At 44.4% G+C, this 23,837-nt stretch overlaps 1 long non-coding RNA gene across 1 annotated transcript; it reads right to left on the reverse strand.

The window, feature by feature from the left end:
- Positions 1 to 18,107: 18,107 nt before the first annotated feature.
- Positions 18,108 to 20,711, reverse strand: LOC107970878 (uncharacterized). The gene is made up of 2 exons (XR_010155898.1): positions 20,479 to 20,711; positions 18,108 to 19,413 (listed from the first exon to the last, which is right to left on the reverse strand). It is a non-coding gene; the product is annotated as an uncharacterized LOC107970878 (long non-coding RNA).
- Positions 20,712 to 23,837: the final 3,126 nt, after the last annotated feature.

Consider the following 23,837-nt stretch of genomic DNA (forward strand, 5'->3'; position numbering starts at 1 on the left):
GAGGATCCATGGCCTCTAGCAAAGACCATTTTAGCAGATTTGCAGACAGGGCAACAGTCTAGACTCAGCACTGATCACCATCTCAGACTCTTCAGCCTTCATTATTTATACCACCCAACCTATGCCTCACCAATGCACTCATTCGGAACCATTCCCTGTTGAGACACCAGTAGCAGTCATAGGTCTCAATGGATGGCTGGTCTCTTGAGGGTGGGGCCATACCTTGGAGTTCTCCCGTACCTACCATTTCACTTAACACAGGTTGGAATTTTAGTCACAGTTTTGTTGATTAGAAACTATAGGACTTTATTCTTCTCTGAGACTTGCAGACTCCATTTTCTCAAGCTATAAACTGGGGACAATTGCTCTTCTTTGCTAACAGTTCTATGTACTTAGGAGGCAGTTTAATGTTGTGGAAAGAAATTTGACTTTGACTCAGACAGATCTGAGTTCGAATCCTGCCTCTGCCACTTACTAGCTGTGTGATCTTAGACAAGGTCCTTCTCTGAGCATAGACCTCCTCACCATGACAATCAAGATATGATTGTCCCATGCCGTTGTCAGGGATTGAAAGAGTTTTCTCATTTCTATGTGAAAATGAGAAGCATATCATGTAGAATATTGTAGTATTCCCAATATGTTAGCTCTTGCTCTCCAGGTCTCTGCTTTCCAAAGATTTTTTTTAAGAATAAAAAAGATGGAAAAAGTACCTAGTGAATTATGCAGTATGTATATATGAAGCAAGATTCCTTCATGACACAAAGCATGCAATAAATGCTGAAGAACAGCTGTTGGTGGGCACTTCCAGTGCCAACCCTGTCAACCTCTCCTTTCTCTCCTCTCTCTCCAGTGTCTGAGTGACTGTCACCCCACCCAGGACCCATGCACACCCTTCCCACCGCTCCCCCAAATACACACTCACTACCAGAAAAAGAACTGCTGACAAAACAGAAGAGGTGAGTCCGAAGGATGCAGACAGCCATGCGAGGGGAAAACAGGCATCGACATCCGAAAAAGTGACAATTTTCTAAATGTGTAGACAGGGCGGCATGCAACATATTTCCCAAAGGAAAATGGTGGATGTGGGTAGCTTCCTCCTCCTTGCTCTAGGTTATGGGATTTAAAGAAAATGTTTATTCCTCTTTTCCTTTATGGAAAATTAACCAATCTGGGATTCCATCTCCCACATTCTCCCATAAAGCAGTTTCTGCTGGAGAGTTGGGACCCCCGTGCCCTGCCACAGGCTTGCTGTGGGCTTATGGCCCCCCAGTAGTAAAATAAGAATTGGACTATATGGCCTTACGGACCCCTCCTGAGCCAAGCATCCAGGCTCCTGATTCCCCTGCAGCTTCCTGCAAGGAAGGATGTGAAAGCAGAAAACGTGGGTTTTGAACCAGCTCCAACTATGAGGAAAAACGCTGACGGAGGCACTGCATTGTGGAAAGCTAGGTCAACCCCCAGGTTAGGTCAGATTTCAAGTTCTGATCAGCACGCCTCTAGACTCTAAGAAATTAACACTGGAAAATAGGCCTCTGCTTTGGGAGATAATTAGTGAAAATATGGTTGATTGAATTTTAAAGGATAAAATATAGCTTCAAACTCTAGCCTGGTGTCGCTTTCTTTTATGACATAGAAAAGAGAAACTTCTCCTTCTGATAGCAGACTCCTCCATGGGAAGAACACTGGAATGGGAATCAGAAGAAATGGGCCAGGCGCGGTGGCTCATGCCTGTAATCCCAACACTGTAGGAGGCCGAGGCAGGCGGATCACCTGAGATCACAAGTTCGAGACCAGCCTGACCAACATGGTGAAACCCCCTCTCTACTAAAAATACAAAAATTAGCTGGGCCTAGTGGCGCATGCCTGTAATCCCAGCTACTCAGGAGGCTGAGGCAGGAGAATTGCTTGAAACAGAAGGCAGAGGTTGCAGTGAGCCGAGATTGAGCCACAGCACTCCAGCCTGGGCGACAGAGTGAGACTCCATCTAAAAAAAAAAAAGAAGAAATGCACACGCCAGACTTGTACAAATCACCCAACCTCTCTGAGCCTCAGTTTATTTCTCTGTAATAGGAGATGGAATCCCTCCCCAAGCTCTTCTCTTCCCATGAAGAGAAGGATGCTACAAAGAAATAGAGGTTCGCTGTTGCTATGTTTCCTGCCTGTCCTGATCCTCTCTATCGAGTGTTCATGTTCCTTGAACAAGCCATGTCCATCCACAGGGATACTGAACACGGCTCAGTATCTGTGGAAATGTTGGCACTTCCCAACAGGCTCACGTGGGAAGTGTCAGCACCAAGAACTTTGCCATGAAATGCACATAGAGATGGAAGGCGATTGGGAATACCATTTGAGAACACTGAAGCAGGGTGCACTGAAGACAAGCACGTTGTGGTGAAAGGAAAAGGATGTACCAGGAGATGTGAAGGGAGCCTTGATAACAGCGCATACCACCTGCCTTGCTTTTGCCGTCAGGTTTAAAGAAGGCAGTGAAGGGGCCCCAGGCTGAAAGGCAGGAGGCCTGGGCGCTGATTTCGCCTCTCCCTGCTTTTGGGCCTCAGTCTCTTCGTCTGTAAGAAGAACGGGCCATCTCTCTCCAACATGCCAAATTGCTCCAGAAATCAGCTTCGTGTTTTTCCTCCTCATCCCGGGTTCTTGAGCCTGATTTCAAAAACGACGAATTAGAAAATCATAGTCTCTGAGGAACCACCTTTGGTTTTGAGGCTTTTGGCTTAAAGCTCAGTTTGTAAATCTTACTCAGGTGGTCAGGCCTGATTCCTGCTTGGCTCAATCTGCCTAGAGGTAGGCAAAGGCGGCTGTGGTAGGAGACCAGGAATAATCACAGTGTAAGGCTGGATTGGTGTGTCCTCTGGTCATGGGAAGCCTTCAGAGCTGGGCTGGAATTTCAGCGGGTCTTCAGGGGTGCACGGGTAAAGTCTTGGACGAGCATTCTAGGCAAAGGCCATGCCGGTTCAAGGTGCTGTGTACTTCAGACTGTTTAGTAGATTCCCTGCTACAAAAAATAGTCCTCGGCCGGGTGCGGTGGCTCACGCCTGTAATTCCAGCACTTTGGGAGGATGAGGTGGGTGGAGAGCCTGAGGTCAGGAGTTCGAGACTAGCCTGGCCAACATGGAGAAACCCCGTCTCTACTGAAAATACAAAAATTAGCCAGGCGTGGTGACGCGAGCCTGTAATCCCAGCTACTCAGGAGGCTGAGGCAGGATAATCGCTTGAACCTGGGAGACGGAGGTTGCAGTGAGCCGAGATCGTGCCACTGCACTTCAGCCTGGGCCACAGAGGGAGACTCCATCTCAAAAAAAAAAAAAAAAAAAAAAAGTCCCCTAAGTGTACGGTGACATTTATGGCATGCTCACTCACAGGGAAGGTTGAGACGGCAGTTCTTTCATGATTGACATTTTTGAGCTGACCGCAGCTCTGCTGCTTTCAACGTTTGCCCCAGGCTCATCTTTGCTCTCCCCAGGCCACCAGTGAGAGCAGAGCATGGAGATGGCCTGTGTCACTGTTCCCTTGGCCCAAACACCATTAGCTGGAAGTCTGTCACGCAGCCACATCTAACTGGAGAGGGGACTAGAAAGTATAATCTAGTTGTGGACCCAGGAAGCCCGTGACGGTGGGGATTCTAGGGAACTGCCAGCTATCTCTGCCAGTCAGGACCATTTATTTCAGGCCGGGCTCCTTCTGAATAGAAAAGCAGCCGGAGGCCCAGGCGAGGCAAGTGAGGGAGGAAGGGAGCAGCGGTCAGCCTGCAGTGCACTCAAGCCAGCCTCACTTTTTGGGTAAAGCCAATTTCACTCCAGTAGATACAGAGGCCTGGAACCCCTGGATAAGGAGGCCTCCACATTTCTCCCTGTCTATGAGAAGGTGAGAGAGAAGGTTCAAGAAGACTTTTTCACAAGCAAACCATCAGGCCCCCCAGGGTGTAATTTGGAAACCCCCTGGCTTTCCCTGGCTTTGCCCTCGGCCCTTGGTCCCTCCTCCTACCCTGTTTTCAGCCCATTTCTCTAGGCATGCACCAGTGGCCAGGACTACCATGTTGCCTGACACCTCGGCTCGGTGCCTCGCCTGTGGGCCACTTTGGGCCGGAGCTACCGGTGGGAGCTGATTCAAGAGCCTGGCCCAGCCCTGTGGCTTTGATGGGCTTTCATCCTCCCGCCTGCACTCCTTGGCTGGACGCCTGGGGAGCTGCATAGCCTTGCCCCGGGCTATCTGCTTTCAGTGGGAGAGGCCCTTCTCTCTGAATACAGGAGGACCGGGAGGTGAGGAGGTGAGACTTGGGCACTCTCGTCTCTGCAGCCTGAGAGCTGAGCCTGCGCCAAAGCCATCTGCCTTCACCCAACTTTCCCAAGGAGCAGACAAGATAAAGGACAGACGGAATGAACACTGAACAACTTGTTAATGATTTTATTGCAGGTTAAATCAAATGTCTCCAGTAAAACTACAGGAGACCTGCTTTAACCTTACCCTGCTGTAAATATGTATTAACTCAATTACTATCAGCAATTAAGGCCTAGTTTGGGAACAGTGGTCTGAGACAAAAAAGACATTATCATCCTGGGAAATGAATCCAGAATAAAAGGAATTTATTCCACCTTAGCTAATGAGCAGCTGTATGGGGATGGAAATGAAGGCCTTTGCCTCGGAATCGCTTTTGACCGTTCATACAGGGAGAGGAGAAAAGGTTCGCCTTTACGTAAAGCTCTTGGAAGCACATTAGGGACATTGTTACAATGCAAATGAGGAAGACCGTTGTGTTTGGGTGGTTTATGGGTTTAGTAAAAGGAGTAACATTTCAATTAGTGGGGAAGGAATGAGAACCTGCCTCAAAGAGGCTTAATTGGCAACTTGGCTTTCCCAGGGGGCTTTGAAGTAGCATCAGAGAAGGAAAGTTTTCAGAGATGGGTGGAGAATAGAGCAACTATAGGGCCCTTGCTGTGCCTGTGAGAGGGCAGATGGGGTGCTCAGAAGGTAAAACCCACAGCACTACACAAATCCCAGCCCCGCGCGAGCGCCCGCTCCAGTCTTCCGGGCTTCTGAGTGGTTTTCTCCACGCCGCTTCACCCAACTCCCCCTCTGAGAGCGTCAGGACCCAGCCGTTTCTAAAGCAGGCAGTCTCCACGAAGCCATCTCGCTTTAAAGGCTGCAGCCCTAACCTCACCAGTGTGGAATTCCTTTTTTCCTTCTCAAGAGCCCCTTTTGCTGGGTCTCTAAGTTCAGTCCAGCAAACTGGGGAATTCAACTCCTAATTGCAGTGAGTTATGGGGGAGGGTGCAATATTGCATACAAATGTGTATTTTCTGTGCATGTGTGTTCAAGGACTACAAAGTCTGAAGACTGAGGATTCAAGTATGATCGTACCTTAGGGCAAGGGATTGCACAGGTGACTCGTCAAGGTGGGGCTCTCAGATTTCACAAGTTGCAAAGGCGTCCAGATCGACATTATCCTACGGTCTCGTCTTTCCTAGCCGTGGCATCCTCATGAGGTCTTTGTCATGTAGTTCATGCTCACAAGTCACTCAAATCTTCATGCATCTTGACTGATTTGAGGTTTTACTTCTTAATTCAGTCATTCACAGGGTATGGCAAACTTTTTGTTTTCTAACATGGAGGAACTCTCCAAAGGAAATGTTACAGATAATATGCCAAGATAATTGTTTGCAATGAAGTCTGGAAGAAAATTCAGCTAACCCTGTGTTTTAGCTGCAAGAGAGCAATCTGACCAGGGGTTTGGAGAGCTGTCCAAACCAAGCCTCTAAGTGGTATGCTGGTCTTTCTGAGCTTGAGAAAAAAAGAATGAAGAACTTCCAAGTGACTCCACCAGTCCCCCGGTTCTCTTGATGTTGACTTTGGGGAGAACGAGTTCAACACCCTTCCCATATGCGCATCTGTGAACGTGGATTGGATTTTGCTTGAGATCTTAGCACTGAACCCTGAACTAAAGGAGGCACTAAGCCTCCATCTGAAGCAATCAGTCCCCAAAGCACAGGACTCTGAGCCAGGCTATCTCCCTTCATCCTCCCCTCTCCTGCGGGTGGCTTCTCCTGGAACACTGGCTCATATCTCTGGAGCCTGTGGTTTGGGGATTGCCATTAGCCAACTACAACAGAGCCTGGAGAGTTTACTTTGGGTCTAAAATGGGAACTGGACCCACTCTCTGAGTAATGCTCATCACTCAGCAGGTCTCAGCCGGTGGCCTACAACTTTACAATTGACCCCTCTTCCCACCACCGTGGGTTGCTGTGTAGAGCAATCACTTCCCTCCTAAGCCTCATCTCCTGCTGCCTCTCCTCAAAGTTGCGATGGTTAGAAAACATGGCATCTGTATGCACCCTGCACGTTCTTGCATGCCAGGAAAGCTGAGCCACCATGCAGTCGCATGGCATGTCCGATCCATCGTGCCACTGTGAGGAAACAGGACAAGGACCAGAAAATCAGCACAGCAACATAAGTTCCTGACTGCTGCTGTGAGTGGACCGGAGATGCTGCACCAGTGACCCAGTCACTGCAGCAACTAGAAGCTGGGATTCACTGGATGCCTTGGGACAGCACAGAATCCATTTCAAGTGCTGAAAAGGACCTTAATAATATTCTAACCAACATACGGATGGGAAACGGAGGCCCGGAGAGGGAAGATTCCTACCCGGGTGCCTGCAGGGAGAGAAGGGCAGAGCTGAGACCCAAACCCAGGTGGGGGTACTGAGGCCAGTGCCCCCTTCTAATATGACTGAATCTCAGCTTCACTTTCCAGTGTGTTTTTGCCTTGGCGAGGGTGGAAATGAGTTTCCAAAACTCTGCAAAGAGAGAGGTATGCGGAGGGGCCAGACAAAGCCCGTGAGCATTTACCATAGATCTCTCTAAAATGGATAATCAATCAAGACGTTGTTGTATACTCTTGCCTCTTGAGGGAGCATCTTGTGTACTTTCTCCTTGTTCCTCAGACCCCTTCACTATAACCAAAGTTGCCTCTGTGGTGAGTTCGTTAATGCTCGGGAGAAAATTCTCACATTAGAGCATTATTTTCAAAATGCACTCTTCAATGTCCAAAATATTTCCATTCCCAATATCTCACAATCTTTTTTATTTTTTTATTTTTTCTGTAATTTCAACTTTTATTTTATATTCAGAGGGTACATGGGCATGTTTATTACCTGGGTATATTGCAGGATGGCGAGGTTTGGGGACACAATTAATCCTGTTACCCAGGTACTGAGCATAGTACCCAATAGTTCATTTTTCAACCCTTGTCCCCCTCTCCCCCTCTAGTAGTCCTCAGTTTCTATTACCATCTTGATGTCCACGAGTACCCAGTGTTTAGCTCCTACTCCTAAGAAACAATATGCAATATTTGATTATCTGTTCCTGCATTAATTTACTTAGGATAACAGCCTCCAGCTGCATCCATGTTGCTGCAAGGACATGGTTTCCCTCTTTTTATGGATGTGTAGTATTCCATGGTTATATGTACCACATTTTCTTGATCCAATCTACCAGTGGTGGGCACCTAGGTTGATTCCCTGTCTTTGCTATGTGAACAGTGCAGCAATGAACATATGAGTGCATGTTGCATAATCTTTAAAGGCAAAAAGACATGCTCTATTATCCCATTTTTACAAAGAGGAAATGGGTTTTCAAGAGGTAAAGTAACTTGCCAAAAGCCACGCTCCCCACAAGTGGCTCATACAGACCTAAAGCCAAGTCTAGATCGAAGTCCAACACTTTGCAGAATTCTAGCTTCCAGCAGGAAACAACCTGACTTAGACAATACCTTATTATTTACTTCTCCTCTCTGGGGACAATGAAGTTAATGTTCCTTTGAAACATGAGAGTTTGGATAGATGACCACATGTACTTGTCACCACCTCCTCTTCTCTCCTACACCTGGTGTACAGGCAAGGCTTTGAAGAATACACTGAGTCATTGCAGTCCCCCATCCCTCTTTCAAAATTCCCTGCAGCCGATGAGACCGCTGTCCACACTCACAAACTTACCCTCCCCATTGAGTCTGGCATCATCGACGTCTCTCTCAGAGCCTGCCTACAGAGGGGCTGGCCATTGTTCTTGGATAGATGGCTAGACCTTTCAGCCTTCTGTTTTAAAGAAACAGGATGTGGCCAGGCGCAGTGGCTCATGCCTGTAATCCCAGCACTTTGGGAGGCTGAGGCAGGCGGATCACCTGAGGTCAGGAATTCGAGACCAGCCTGGCCAACATGGTGAAACCCCATCTCTACTAAAAAATACAAAAATTAGCCGGGTGTGGTGGCAGGCACCTTAACCCCAGCTACTTGGGAGGCAGAGGCAGGAGAATCATTTGAACCTGGGAGGCGGAGGTTGCAGTGAGCCGAGATCAAGCCATTGCACTCAAACCTGGAGGACAAGAGCGAGAAAAAAAAGAACAAGACATGAGAAAACACGTCAGGCAATCTGGGGTTATGCAGAGGCGATAAAGTCTCTTCATCAATTTTGCTACTTGGGAGTTTCTTCTGGAACATATGAGAAAAGAAGTGAATAGCTAAAGGTGGAAAAGATGAGCTAAGCCAGAGTGTTCACTCCCTGGACTAGAGTCTCGCCAGTAAAGTAGATAACAGAAAATATTTCAAAGATGAGACAAGCAGCAAATAAACCACTGAGAGAATAAAAAATGACTTCCTCCCAAATTTCTTCCCCCCTAAAAATACAAAAGATACAAGATATGTGGTTTTTTTTTTTTTTTTTTTTTTTGAGACGGAGTCTGGCTCTGTTGCCAGGCTGGAGGGCAGTGGCGTGATCTTGGCTCACTGAAGCCTCCGCCTCCCAGGTTCAAGCGATTCTCCTGCCTCAGCGTCCTAAGTAGCTGGGACTACAGGCATGTGCCACCACACCCAGCTAATTTTTTTGTACTTTTAGTACCTTTGTACTTTTGTACCATGTTGGCCAGGATGGTCTCCATCTCCTGACCTTGTGATCCACCTGCCTCGGCCTTCCAAAGTGCCGGGATTACAGGCATGAGCAACCGCACCCAGCCCTCATGTGTGCTGCTTATATCTGACATAGGAGACATTGAACTCACACTCCGAATCTTGAGATATTAAAAGTTTTAAGAGATAAATGAGTTCCTCTTAAACAATTATACGTTTATGTCTGCCAGACTCATATGGGATTTTCTGTAGAATCGTATGGTATATGAAAATCTTCTTTCATTGCAGCCGTTGGAGATGTGTGTGAGTATGTGTGTGTGTACATGCATATTATGCATGAAATTTTGTATCTTCGTTCAAGCTGTCACCCATCTCTCATCTGGAAAATGGCAATGGGATTAAAAGTGCCCCTGGCCTTGAGCCAACCTCTGCCAACTGTGTCTAAGATGCACATCTCACCACTTCCTCCCTTTGGCTGACACCTGCCCAGAGCTCCCCATTGTCCACCTGATAAAGTCTACCCTCCATAGACATAAAACCCCCAGTCCTTCTTCAACCCTCCATGCTCATCATTTCCTGCCTCACAGTTTATGTGCCAAGCAACACGGGGCTCTTCCTAGTTTCCTGCCCTGGTGTCTTTTCTCCTCCATAACCTTGCTTATGCTGGCATCTCTTCCAGGACCCAACATGCTTCTCCCACCTGGACCCCTATTCTCCTACAATGCCCTGGGTGTATCTGTAACTAGCACTTAGAATCACCTGTTCTGGTGTCTGTGTCTGCCACTAAACACACACACACACACACACACACACCTTTTATTGAAGAATATCATACATCAAAAACCACCCAAATCTTAAGTATACAACCAGCCAAATGTTTTCAAATTTCAACCAGCACCCAGAACAAAAAGCAGCCACTATATTTTTGAGGTCAGAGGCTGAGTTTTGTTCATCTTTGTAACTTTAGCACCATGACCAGTAGCTCGCATGCAGTATGTATGGTACCAAATGGTTGTGGAATTAATCAATGAATGGTTATTTCACTGTCTTTTCCTTCTGTTTCACTCATTTACGTTTTATAACTATTCTCACTTTACCTAAGTTGACCAACAGGATAATTCAGGATTTCTCGCCCAGGCTTTGAGAGCTTGAGTTCTGAATGCTGAGGGTTGTGAAGGAATGTTGGTAGTTAGGGGAAGAAGCATGGGGAGCAGCTTGGCTGCTGACCACCAAACCTGGATAGGCAACTTGGTAAGATCCAAGACTCAGCCATAAGTGAAGATAAAAGTCTTTTCTCTTCATAAACTTCAAGCTATAATCTCAGCTGCCAAAGCATGTCACAGTAACTACCTCAATTAAGAATCAATGAAGAGATCACTAAAGAATAGAACATTTTAGCCTTTTTGCATTACAGCTAAGAAAAGGGAACAGGTAGCATTCATTTTTTCCACACTCAGCCTCTGGTGCCAGGTACCAGCATCGCCTTAAGTTGACAGCTGGCCCACACCTGAGGAGCAAAGGGTCTATTTTCCCTGCTTTCCATGTAAGCAATCATAGGAGGTGTACTATAAAGTGGGTGCTCCCTAAATATTAATGCCCCCATCCACACGCTTCTCTGAAAAGTCCACATTAGGAAGTAGTAAACGTACCATTTAGTTAGCATGTACTATGTGCCAGGCATTTGATAAATAGCCACACTTGCACACATTACCACATTTATTCTTCATAACTACTCTCTCAGGTGAGTGATATTATCCGCATTTAACAGGTGAGAAAATTGAGCAATGGAAGCTGGGGTGTGACCTCATATCTTTGATTCCAAACCTATAGTAACTACTCTATTATAAACAAACTATACAACTTGCTTCCTCGTGTCCCTGCAACTGATGAGAAGACCAGTAGTGTCGAGGTTGAGAAACCCTTCTCAGAGGACTCCCCAGAATGAACCTGGGAACTTCAGACAGACTGGGTGGGCCTCCAGCCGGGCCTTGCAGCAGAATCAGGACGGGTCTGTCTTGCTGGCATGCCTCACATTCTCAATCTCACTGCTGGAAACCCAGATTCCTGAGGCCGAAGCCTGAGTTCTTATGGTAAATTTTCCCCTGGGGAGTTAGAGTTTCTCATTTATGTTCACCCAAAACCTTACTTTGAAAGAACTATTTTGGAGAAGTTCACAGTGCACACGATCGAAGCATTGAAAACATCTACTCTTTCCCAGGGGCAGTCAAGGGAGATAGGTCCTTCTGAAATGGAAGGGAACCACTCCCCAAAGGAGCATTTCTGAATGAGAGATTAGCAAGGGTTTCCTCAGCAAAAAGCTCGATGTGAGGGCAAGCATCCCCTTCCCTGGCCTGAACGAGCAGCGTGTCATCCCGGGACCTACCCAACGCCCTTGGACAGCCTAAGGAAAGGACCTTCTGGCACTGTTCAGACCAACAGCTGAGCCAGGGGCCTGGCTAGTGCTCACCAGCATCTGAGCCCATTCGCTGGCTTGAGGACAGACACAAAGAGCCACCCTGATCCCAAGTCCAGACCTTTAATGAGCCCCTCCACTCCTCACCTCTCAGACATCCCCTGTTTACATTTTATTCGCCAAAGGACCTAATCCCCGGGCTCCAGTCTGCACTTCATCTTGTCTCTGTGTGTCCTCCAGATTAACGCTCATTAGTAACTGTCGCCACAGAGGGGAAGACCCGAGCTTGAGGACATGCCAAGCCCTGCAGCTTTGGTGCCAACCAGAGAAAATATAGAAAAGGAAACCCAAACATTTATAAACATTTCAAAATGTTTAGTTCAAGACGCCCCATGTAAATAAGAGAGTGCCCAGGAGACACTCGTTTTCCTTGGACTTACATATTTTGTCCCAAATAAAGATTAGCTTAAAAAAGAAAATCCAAGTCACCAGTCCCTGCTTCTCTTTCGCTTCTCAGGCGCATAAGATCTTTTTCATGTAGTTTGCTTCAACACTATTGTATTTCTTCTGCGCTTTGAAACTGAACCCCTCTTTGATGGATATTAGTAGAACGTGCTTTCGTGTCTCCCTAATGAACTTTCACTTGGAAAATGCCCCAAACAAGGAAGATGCTAGAAGTGTAATGATATTTTGTTTAAAGCAAAGAGGGACCTTCTCTTCTGGTTTCCCCCACTTTGGTCAACCCCAGAGGAATAATTGGCCAAGAATCACAGAAGGGATCATTTACAGCTTTACTTTCAAGCTCCCCAGTTCCCTTTCAGACTGTGTTTACTCAGTCAAAGGCTTCAGACTAGCCAGGGTGGGCCTCCTGACAGCCCCATCTTGCTGGCCCTGGGATACTCTGATTGGGATTAAACCCATGCTGATCTGTCAGAAAGCGGGTGATTGAGAGGCTTCTTTGTGATGCTCGTGGTAAGATGAGAGGATGGAAGAGTACAGATATGGAGGCAATATTCTTTAGGGCACCCTTCAGCTCTTGTGCCTGGAGGAGCCCAGGTCGGCAGTCCTGGGGTAATTACTGGCTACACGGAAAGCAAATCCAAAATGGAAGACAGCTTGGCGCCATGGGAGAAACTCTTCAGTGGTGGTGTTCTTTATTTTATTTTTTTCTAACAATTGAAAATATCCTGTGGGGAACAGTTTTCTCAAATCCAATCAACATTAATTTTCAAATAAAACTAAGTATACAGGAAATAAGTGAGCAACAAAATATAAGGCCATTAGATGTGCCTACATTGGTGTTCTTGTTTTTCCCTCAGTGGGTGATTCCTTAGGGAGAGATTAGCTATAATAATTAGTACTTTTGTAAATAAAAGAAATTGTGTGAAGCTGGAAAATTTACAATAGATGAAGTATAGTTGTCAAAGCACCAAATTCTCAGTGTGGCCAACTAGGAAACCTGCATTCTTTCCGTTGCTGAGTCACTTGCTGGTTGTACAGGCTTGGACAAGTCCCTGTCTTTTGAGTTTCTGCTTCTTCATCTATAAAATGGTGACACGCTTCCAGGTTCTGTTCTTCACAGGTTTGTTCTGGGAATCAAACAAGGCCTGAGGGTGACAGCACCTGGGATCCCTAATACTTGACTGATTATTATCAACTGCCTTTGGAGTATGGGCTTTAGAAGCTGAGGTTCCCCCTTTGGTCAGTATCACCCACAGGTCATTATTCAGAACTTCCCAGCTCAGGGGTTCAGAATTTCTCACTGCTATGCTTTTTTGTTAATTGTTCATCTTTTTTTCCTTTTGTTTTTAGTTGACATATCATGATTATAGAGTAATCACATAATGGTTGACACATTTATAGAGTGTAGCGTGATATTTTGATATATGTATACAATGTGTAATTATCAAATCAGAGTAATTAGCATATGCATTACCTCAAACATTTATCATTTCTTTGTGTTGGGAATATTCAAAATCCTTTCTTCTAGCTATTTGAAAATGTACAATAAATTATTGTTAACTATAGTCACGCTACAATGCTATAGAACACTATAAGTTATTCCTCCTATCTAGCTATAATTTTGTATCTGTTGATCAACCTTTCCTGTCTTCCCTTCCCTGCCACCCTTCCTGGCCTCTAATAACCACAATTCTACTCTCTACTTTTATGAGCTCAAGTTTTTAGCTCCTACACATGAGTTAGTACCTTCAGCATTTCTGTGCCTGACTCATTTCACTTAACATCATAACCTCCAGGCTCATCCATGTTGCCATGAATTATAGGATTTTATTCTTTATTATGTCAGAATAATATTACTTTGTGTATTTATACCAATATATATTCCAATATCTATTGAGATGATCATACTTTTTTTGTCCTTCATTCTGTTGATGTGATGTATCACATTGACTGATTTGCATATGTTGCACCATCCTTGCATCCCTAGGGTAAACCCCACTTAATCATGGTATATTATCTTTTTGATGCATTGTTGGATTCAGTTTGCTAGCATTTTGTTAAGGATTTTTGCACCTGTGTTCATCAGAGATGTTGGCCTGTGGCTTTTTCTGTTGTGTCCTTGTCTGAGTTTGGTATCAGGGTAATTCTGGCTTCGTAGAATGAGTTAGAAAGAATTCCCTCTTCTTCATTTTTTTGAAATAGTTTGAGAAGAATTAGTGTTAGTTCTTCAAAAACTTGGTAGAATTCAGCAGTGAAGCCATCTGGTCCTGGGCTTTTCTTTGTTGGGAGACTTTTTATTACTGATTCAATCTCATTACTTGTTATTGGTCTGTTCAGGTTTTCTGTTTCTTCCTGGTTCAATCTTTATAGGTTAGATGTGTCCAGGATTTGATCAATTTCCTGTAAGTTTTCCAGTATGTTTGTCCATAGTTTTCATAATAGTCTCTAATGGCCCTTTGTCAATTGTAATGTCTCCTTTTTTATTTCTCATTTTATTTAATTGTGTCCGTTCTCTCGTTTTCTTAGTTTGTCTTGCTAATAGTTGGTCAATTTTATTGACCAAAAAAACCAACTTTTCATCGCGTTGATTTTTTTTTTTTTTTTTTTTTGGTCTCTATTTTATTTTCTTCTTCTCTGATCTTTTTTGTATTTTTCCTTCTACTAGTTTTGGGGTTTGTTTTTTCTTGCTTTTCTAGCTTCTTGAGACACATCAATCACTAGGTTGTTTATTTGAAATCTTTCTACTTTTTTAATGTAGGCATTTATTGCTATTAATTTCCTTCTTAGTATTGCTTTTGCTTTATCCTATAGGTTTTGGTATGTTGTGTTTCTATTTTCATTTGTATCAACAAATTTTAAATTTCCTTCTTTATTTCTTCATTGACCTATTGGCTATTCAGGAGCATGTTGTTTAATTTCCATGTGTTTTTATGGTTTCTAATGTTCCTTTTGTTATTGATTTCTGGTTTATTCCATTGTGGCCTGAAAAGATGCTTGATGTGATTTTTATTTTAAAAAACCTTGAGACTTATTTTGTGGGCTAAGTTCAATGTTTCTTTGTTGAAACAAAGATTTCGTGTCTAAATGATCTGTCCAATGCTGAAAGTGGGATATTGAAGACCCCAGGTATTATTGAATTGGAGTCTAGAGTCTCTTTAGCTCTAATAATATTTGCTTTATATTTGAGGGTGCCCCAATATTGGGTGCATATATGTGTACAGTTGTTATAACTTCTTGATGAATTGATCCCTTTTTAATTATGTAATGATCTTCTTTGTCTCTTTTGATGTTTTTTGACTAAAGTCTATTTTGTCTGATGTAAGTATGGCTACTCCTACACAATTTTGGTTTCTATTTGTATGGAATATTTTTTCCCATGCCTTCACTTTCAGTCTCTGTATGTCTTTACAGGTGAATGAGTTTGTTATAGGCAAAATGTAGTTGGATCTTATTATTTTTTTTTAAATTGATTCAGCCAGTTTACATCTTTTAATTCAGGTTTAAACCATTTACATTCAAAGTTGTTATTGAAAAGTGAAGACATACTCCTGTCATTTTGTTGATTATTTTCTGGTTGTTTTGGATGTCTTTTGTTCCTTTATTACTTTTATTGTTTATCTTTGTGTTTTGGTGGTTTTCTATAGTGATAACATTTGATTCCTTTCTCTTTCTCACTTGTGTATCTGCTCCACAGGGAGTTTTATATTTTCATGATGGAAGATGTCATTCTTTTGGCTCCAGGTGTAATAGGGTCCCCTTAAGCATTTCTTGTAGGACCAGTCAAGTGATGATAAATTTCCTCAGTCTTTGTTCATCTGGGAAAGACTTTACTTCTCCTTCATTCCTGAAGGATAGTTTTGCTGGATATAGTACTCTTAGATAGCAAATTTTTTCTTCTAGCACTTTGAATATATCATTTTATTCTCTCCTGGCCTCTCAAGTTTCTGCTGAGAAATCTGAAATTAGTCTGATGGAGATTCCCTTCTATATTACTTGACAGTTTTGCTGTTTTTAGAATTCTCTGTCTTTGATTTTTGTTAGTTTGACTATAATGTGCCTCAAAGACATTTTGGGTTGAATCTATTTGGGGATCTTTGAGCTTCCTGTATCTAGATGTCTGTATCTCTCCCAAGTATTGAGAAGTCTTCATCTATTTTTTCATTAAATATATTTTCTATGCCTTTTCCCATGTCTTCTCATTCTTAAACTCTCAAATTGCAAATTTGCCTAATAGTGTCCCATATGTCACATAAACTTTCTTCATTCTTATTTATTTATTTATTTATTTATTTTGTCTGGGTTATTTTGAAAGACTTGTATTTAAGTTCAAAATTTTTTTCTCCTGCTTGGTCTAGTCTATTGTTGAAGCTCTTAATTGTATGTTTTATTTAATTCATTGAATTTTTCATTTCCAAGGTTTCTATTTGGTTATTTTTTATACTATCAATCTCTTTGTTGAGTTTCTCATTCAGATCATGAATTGTCTTTTCTTGTAGATGTATCTATAGTGTCAATTGAATAGGATGCTTTGGCTTTGGTTCTGAGTGGGTGCAGTAATGTAGCCTTTGTATTTTTTTGGCTGTAATCAACATCAGTGGTGACTCTGAGTGCCTCAGTGGCCTAGGCTACAGTTGTTTGTAGAGGCTTTGGCATGGCTTTGACAGGGATAGGAACACTGGGCAGCCCAGTTCCTGGGCCCCTGGGGAGTGCCTGTGGGTGCACAATGACTCTGCTACTGAAGTGGTTGAGGTTGCTGGCCATGGCATTTGCAAGCCCCAGGTGGGCCAACCCCTGGGAAGCTTGCACAGGTTTGTGGTGGTTCTACTGCTGGAGGGGGCAGGGTCACTGGCAGCTGGCAATGGCACGCCCCAGGGTGGTTGGCTCTCAGGCTCTGGAGAGTGTGTCCACTGGCTCCCTCTATCCTGGGGGCAGCCTCCCTACTGTGCTGAACTACCTGTTTCCCAGGATGTAGGACATTGTATGGGCTCGGGTCCAGGGTCGCAGCTGCATTGCTGAATCCAGCTGTCTTTGTGACACTGCAGTCCTCTGGGTGGATGTGGTGGGATGTCAGTGGGGCCCTGGTGTGAATTTCCTTTCCAGAATAATGCAGTCATGTGGACTCCAGGTAGCTGCCTATACTGGGCTCAGGGCCTGTGAGGGCTGAGGGGCTCTCTTGTAGCCAGGATTGCAGGTATCTGTGGTGGGAATGTGGACTTCTGGGGGTCTCCCACTTACCTTTTCCCTGCAATGGGCAGTTCTTCCTGGCTCTGAGCTAATCCTGACTGGCTGCTTCACTTCCCTCTCTATGTTGCCATCCTGAGTTTCCATGCCTTAGAGGGTCATTGTCACTTCCTTGTTAAATTTCAATGCTCTCCCTTAGACACTCTATTCGAAGGTGCTTCTCTATTTGTTGGTTTGGTCCTTCTTTGTGAAGGAAACAAGTGCTGAGCACCTCTAGTCCACCATCTTGAGGATGCTCAAATTGGGAGCTGGTTTCAACTTAGTTTTAAGGTTTCATAGGTTTAGTTATGTCATCAAATGAATTCTCACACTGTTACCAGGTCTCTGCAGCCAGAGTCACCCTGTGCTCCTTGTGAGTTGCTGCTCCTCCACCATGTGGTACTGTCACTCGCTCCTGGGCTTTTGTTCATGTTGTTGGCTCAGCCTGGAATGCCCACCTCCCATTTCCCTCTTCTGTATTTCTAAAATCCACTCTCCTCTTAAAGCTCAGTGCAAATGCTAACTTCTCCATAAGCCTTCTCTGATTCTTTTTCTCCCAATAAAAAATGACCACATTGCCTCTGAGCCCTGGCAGCCCTTCACCTCTTATAACTTTCAGCAGTCTTTGTCTTCGGTCATTTTCTTGCTTCATGTGGCCTCTCCTACTATATGGCTTGAGGCTGGGGGCTGTGTGAGCAGTATTTCAGTACACAGATGAGAAGAGCACCCAGTGGGCAATTATTATTATTATTATTATTATTATTATTATCATTATTATTATTTTGACGGAGTCCTGCTCTTGTTACCCAGGCTGGAGTGCAATGGCATGATTTCAGCTCACTGCAACCTCCGCCTCCTGGGTTCAAGCGATTCTCTTGCCTCAGCCTCCCAAGTAGCTGAGATTACAGGTGCCCACCACCATGCCCAGCTAATTTTTGTATTTTTAGTAGGGACAGGGTTTCACCATGTGAGCCAGGCTGGTCTCAAACTCCTGACCTCAGGTGATCCACCTGCCTCGGCCTCCCAAAGTGCTGGGATTACAGGTGTGAGCCACCACACCCGGCTGGCAATTACCATTTCCTTAAGAATGAGAACTACTATAGTTACAGTCCTTATCCAAATTTTATTTGAAAGCAACTTCAGATAGTCTTCATGATGCATAGTAGCATGTTCACTGAAACTTGTACCTATCAGACCTGTGTTCTCACTTTGCACTTACCAAAGGATTGCACAAAGTGAGTATATGGTTTCAATATGCAGACATGACACTGTGCAAAGTGAGGATTACTTGTATATCTAAACAATAAATATGTAACAAATGTAATCCATCTAATCACATGAAAAAAATACCAGGAAGTCTCATGCATTGAGGGCAGCCAGTTCTGTATATTAAACAGAACTCATAGACAGTCTTGTACATCAGAGCCCTGGCAGAAAATAGCAATGAATGTCCAATCTCAGAGTGGAAAGCGTTTTAGTGATTGAAGAACCATGTGGTTACCATTTCAGAACCATTACATTGGCTTATGCCAGGCTCTTGATAGAGGCTATGTATGTATGGATACAAGAGGTAATGTGAAATATGTAGCTTACATGCTGAAACATGATCATTTCTAGGATATTTTAGTAGCTTCTGAAGACAATGAGGCAGAATATTTAGAATCCGTATGGTCCCAGGAATGCCTTAAAGCCCCCTAAAATCAAATAAACATCAGCATCGCTGGCGTCCTGCTGCTTCCCACAGTGAATGCTGTGACGGGCACAGAAAGACTCACAGAACAATACATTTTAAGCCACTAAAGAGCCATGAAACTGCACAGCAAATCTATTTCAAAAGCTAAAATGCTGAGTTTATATCCTCTACAAAAGAAAGGGACACAGGAAAACAATTAGAAATGATGGAAGATGATGATAAACAGAAGTTTAAACAACTTTACAGGGAGCCAGGCTGCCTGGGAATGCTGAGGATCAGCCAGAGGGCAGAGCACAGGGTGCCGAGTGAGGACCTCCAGGTTTGGGAGTCGGCTGCTGAGCTCCAGGAGGTTCCAGAGACACCGCTGCACTGGGTCTTGGTTCTCAGCACCTTCACCAAGGGTCAAGGTGAAGGCTGAGGCATGTTCAAAGTCCACTGAAGATGAGATAAAATGGAATGAATGTGGGCTTTGGAATCTGCAAACCAACTCAGTCTCTCAGCTGGGGTCTTTGGCAGGTTCATTAACCTCTCTGAGCTCATTCTTGTGTTGTGAGAAGAGCCGCGGCGGGGGGCTAGAAACTTTTCGTGATAGTCCCAGAGCCAGCCTAGCGTTCCAGCAGCCTTGAGCAAATGGCATCCCCTTCTCCTCTTTTTCATTTCTTCATCTGTAAAATGGAAATTATAACTCCTTGCCATTTCCAGGGAGGTTGTGTGGACTGAATAAAGACATGTGTGAAAACACGTCAGTAAAACTCTGAACAAGTATAAGGGATTCTTAACACCATTGTCAATGGCTATTTGGGAACCAATTCAACTCTCTACTTTTCTGAATAGAGACAAGCAGTTAGACAACTATGAAAGAAACACAAGACCCTGTTACTGACTGAATTGTGTCCTCCAAAAAGACATCCCCAGTACCTATGAATGTGACCTTACTTGGAAATACAATCCTGGTAATATAATCAAGTTAACTTAATCAAGTTAAGGATCCCTTCTTATAAGGACATCAGTCATTGAATAACATCTGCCTCGCCCCCACCAATCTTGGACAGCTTCATTTCAATTTAGGATGGACCCTAATCCACTAAGTGATGTTCTTATAAAAAGAGGAAGGTGGGCCGAGCACAGTGGCTCATGCCTGTAATCCCAGCACTTTGGGGGAGGCCAAGGCGGGTGTATCAGCTGATGTCAGGAGTTCAAGACCAGCCTGGCCAATGTGGTGAAACCCCATCTCTACTAAAAATACAAAAATTAGCCAGGGGTGGTGGCGGGTGCCTGTAATCCCAGCTACTCAGGAGGCTGAGGCATGAGAATTGCTTGAACCGGGGAGGCAGAGGTTGCAGTGAGCAAAGATCATGCCACTGCACTCCAGCCTGGGCGACAAAGCAAGACTCTGTCAAAACAAAACAAAACAAAACAAAAAGAAAAGAAAAGAAAAGAAAAAAGAAAAAGGGCATAAGAAGACACAGACACACAGGGAGAATGCCAGGTAAAGACAGAGACAGAGATCGGAGTGATGCGGCTGCAAACCAAGGAAGGCCAAGGACTGACGGCCGCCTCCAGAAGCTAGGAAGAGGCAAGGAAGGATTCTGCTCGACCTCAGAGGAAGCGCGGTCCTGCTGACACCTTGATTTCAGACTTCCAGCCTCCAGAACCGAGACAGAATAAATGTCTGCTGTTGAAGCCAGTCTGTGGTATTTTGTTATGGCAGCCCCAGGAAACTAACACAGACCCCCTAATCTCCTCTTCCCTGTTCAGTAGATACGTGCTATAACACTTACCCTGGAAGACCTCTCCAAACTCTTAGAAGTTCTCCCCATAAAAAGGTTCATACTTCTATGTTTCTAAAGAGCTTTGCCACCATTTTAGCAGCTTCTCCTAAAATCTCTTTAGAGACCTGCTTATAACTCATCTTTGGGGTTGGTGCTCCTGGAACCACTGTAAACAGGAGATCATCTGTCTGGTGCTCCTGGGAGGTGAAGCTTCTTGGACCAGCTGCAGAGCAAGCAGCACTCTGTAGAAAGGGTGTAGAAGGGGCAGGAGCTGTGACAGATGAAGGACACCATGATGTACTTTGAAGGGCCTGACGTAGACTTGCCACTTCCTCTCTCCTTTTGCCTCCCAGAAAGTGGGTCCATAGAGCCTTCTTCTTGCTCAGGTCACAACACAAACTAAATCTACCTTGCTTGGTGCCTGCACCAAGAGGTCAACCCCCTGAGTCCCTGGAATGAGCACTGGATTATGAGTCAAGAACCCTGTGATCCATTCCTAATTCTGCCACTCACCAGCTCTACCAGATTTTCTTCATCTATAAAATGGGTCTATCACCTCCACCTGGCAGGGAGGTTGTGGACCACAGGTCAGACAGGAACGTAGAAGAGCACTGAAAATGCAAAGTGGTGAAATCATTATCACCATCGTCTTCCACCAGTTGTCAACGCCTGGTTGGGGAGAAACCTCAAAGAGGACCAGGAAAACTGGATCAAAGTGTCCAGCTGGTAGAAGAAGAGTCAGCTGTAGGGCCTGATCCTCTGGCATTGGCTGCCCAGGGAGAGCGCAGTTGAGATGCATTCTCCTGGTGGGTAATAAAATGAGTTTACGTAGGGAGGAAGCAGGATGTATAAAGCCCAGGAGCCCGATCTGTTTCTGAGATCAAACAGAGCAGCATTGTGCCGGGGTGTGGAGCTGATGTCAGCGTCTAGAATGCTGGTTGGAATCACCCTGGTTACGCAGCTGGACCGGAATAAGGCAAGTCTGTATCTGAACTCATTAATTTTTACAACCAACTGAACTGTTCTGCCTTTTTTTGCGGGGGAGGCGGTAGGGGGAGGTGGTGCAGGAGGAGAACAAGGGAAGAAAGGCAAAGGGGAGGAGCTAGGATGTATGGAGCAGGGGGCTTCCCACCAGCAGACACTATCTCATTATTCCCCAGCAAACGCCAGCTTCGAACCCCCAGCCCCTGGGACAGTCAGGCCTAACCGCGGCAGCAGGTCCTGCCAGGGGAAGGAGAGAAACGGGCCAGTAAGACATAAGGATAGAGTGGCACAAGCCGCTCCTAGGCGTTCAGGTTATGTCAATGTTTCCATTATATGCCTCACTTTTCAGGGGTTTATAACGGAGCTATAAAAACTCACGCCAGCTGAGAATTTGGCAGGCCAGGTCACAGCAGCAACGGAGGGACTGTTTTTTTAATTCAGTTCAGCTGCTTGTAACTTGGGGTAGGGGAGGGCGTGGTACACTTGGATAACTCAAAGGGGCTGGTTTGAAGTATGGGGCACCATTTTGCTGTGTGATCAGCCCTCCTCCTCCTCCTGTCATTTCTTTGTGCTACAGGAAAAGGAACCGCATTATATAAATGCATCCCAAACACTTCCCAAGCCAAGAATGTACAGACACTTTCCAAGCGCCAGCCAACTCAGCTTTTCCCCATTCCTAAGAAAGTATACAGGTCAGCCTCCTTCCAGCAAATGTGCAAACCATCTCACCCAAACCTCTACACAAAAAATTAACAAGCTTCTGCAGATGAGCTGTTTGGTGCTCAATCTGTCCTATGATGAGATGATACATAGTAAGAGCTATTCCAGACAGATCCCAGTATTTGGGACAGTCCTTTTGCATTCGTGTAACAGGATTTGGCCTGGTTGATCAGTGTTATCCAAATATCATCGGATGGGTTTGTTGGCCTCTCAGGCACAGAGTGAAGACAGCTCTTTCCCTATAATTTAGCCCAGAATCTCCAATTCAGTCAAAGTTCCCAAATCCTGCAGGATCTCTGACAGTCCAGTGCACAGGTCCTTCCACATAGAGCACGGAGGCCTCTTTGATTTTCCTGTCAGAAGTCCTCTCTCTCTCCTCTGCTCTCCTACCTACTCTCTTCCTATTACACGTATCCTTTGACTGCTGTGTTACATTTCAGTGATTTTTGCATGTCTTATGTATTTTACCGTATGGTGAGCCCCTTATGACAGAGTCCTGAGCTTATTAGTCTCTACTTTCTCCAATGCGCCAAATTTAGGTGGACTCTGCTCAGGAAATGTGGGTGGAATTAATTACTAAGTAATTAATGAATGACAATCAGAAGCCAGGTGGCAGACAGCAGAAATAAAAGTAAATGTTGAGCAGACAGGGACTTATCAATTCCTTCTTTCTTAATAGAAAACAGCATATCGAATTAATTTCTTACCTTGCTACTGATAGTAACATTAAAAAATGATAAAATGGGGGGAGGGAATCAAGATCCGCAACCAGAGTACAGAAACATGATGCAAGCAATAACATGTATGTTCATATGCTCATAACTATGGTAACATAACAGTTATAAAAAGCAAATAAAAACATGTGTGTACCTCTACACACAACTCTATTAGCAAATACCTACAGGTACGAGAGAAGCATATTTTATTGCATGCACTGATTTTCCTCTCCATTATAACTTAGTCCCTAGCCCCTCATGCTTTGAAAGTGCTTTATAAACTATGAATAAGTAACTGTATACATAGAGAGGGATGATGTTGTAGCACTGTAGCACATAGAATATCCAATAAAAATTTGCCTAATGAATGAATGAACAAATGGGTGAACTACTATGGTCATTTAACTGAAATAATACTTCTTCAAATGCTAAAGAAAATATTGTTAGTGATGGTAACTAATTTAAGTTCCATCATAAATACCCAGCTCTGATCCAAAAGTTAGTTAATGATAGGATTTCAGTCTTCCTTAGGGGTTCAGAAGACGGTGGCCAAATGTCACAGTCAACAGGGCAATGGACATACATGTTTGTGTGATTGAAAACTGGTCTTTCCAACAAATTTGCACTGATCTGGACAGTGGAAGGTAGCAGAGCTGGGAGGGTCCAAGTATGATGAAAGGGTAGGTGAAAAAAGATGATCAAAGTCAGAGGCTAGGATTGCTTTTATAAAGGAGCCTGGGATGAATTGCATTTTCTGGAAGATTTCTAGTGTTGCTCTATAATTTCTGTTTAATTGGAATGTGAAGTTCTTCATAAATTAAGGAGTATAGCTGAAGCTCATGTCTCTAAGTTAGGACACTGAACTAACTTGACTGCCCACCCTGAGATCAATCAATGGCCAAGAGAACTGAGATGACTACGACAATTTAGACCCATTATCGTTCATCT

Source organism: Pan troglodytes, chromosome 2 (assembly GCF_028858775.2).
Source record: "Pan troglodytes isolate AG18354 chromosome 2, NHGRI_mPanTro3-v2.0_pri, whole genome shotgun sequence".
Classification (NCBI taxonomy): domain Eukaryota; kingdom Metazoa; phylum Chordata; class Mammalia; order Primates; family Hominidae; genus Pan; species Pan troglodytes.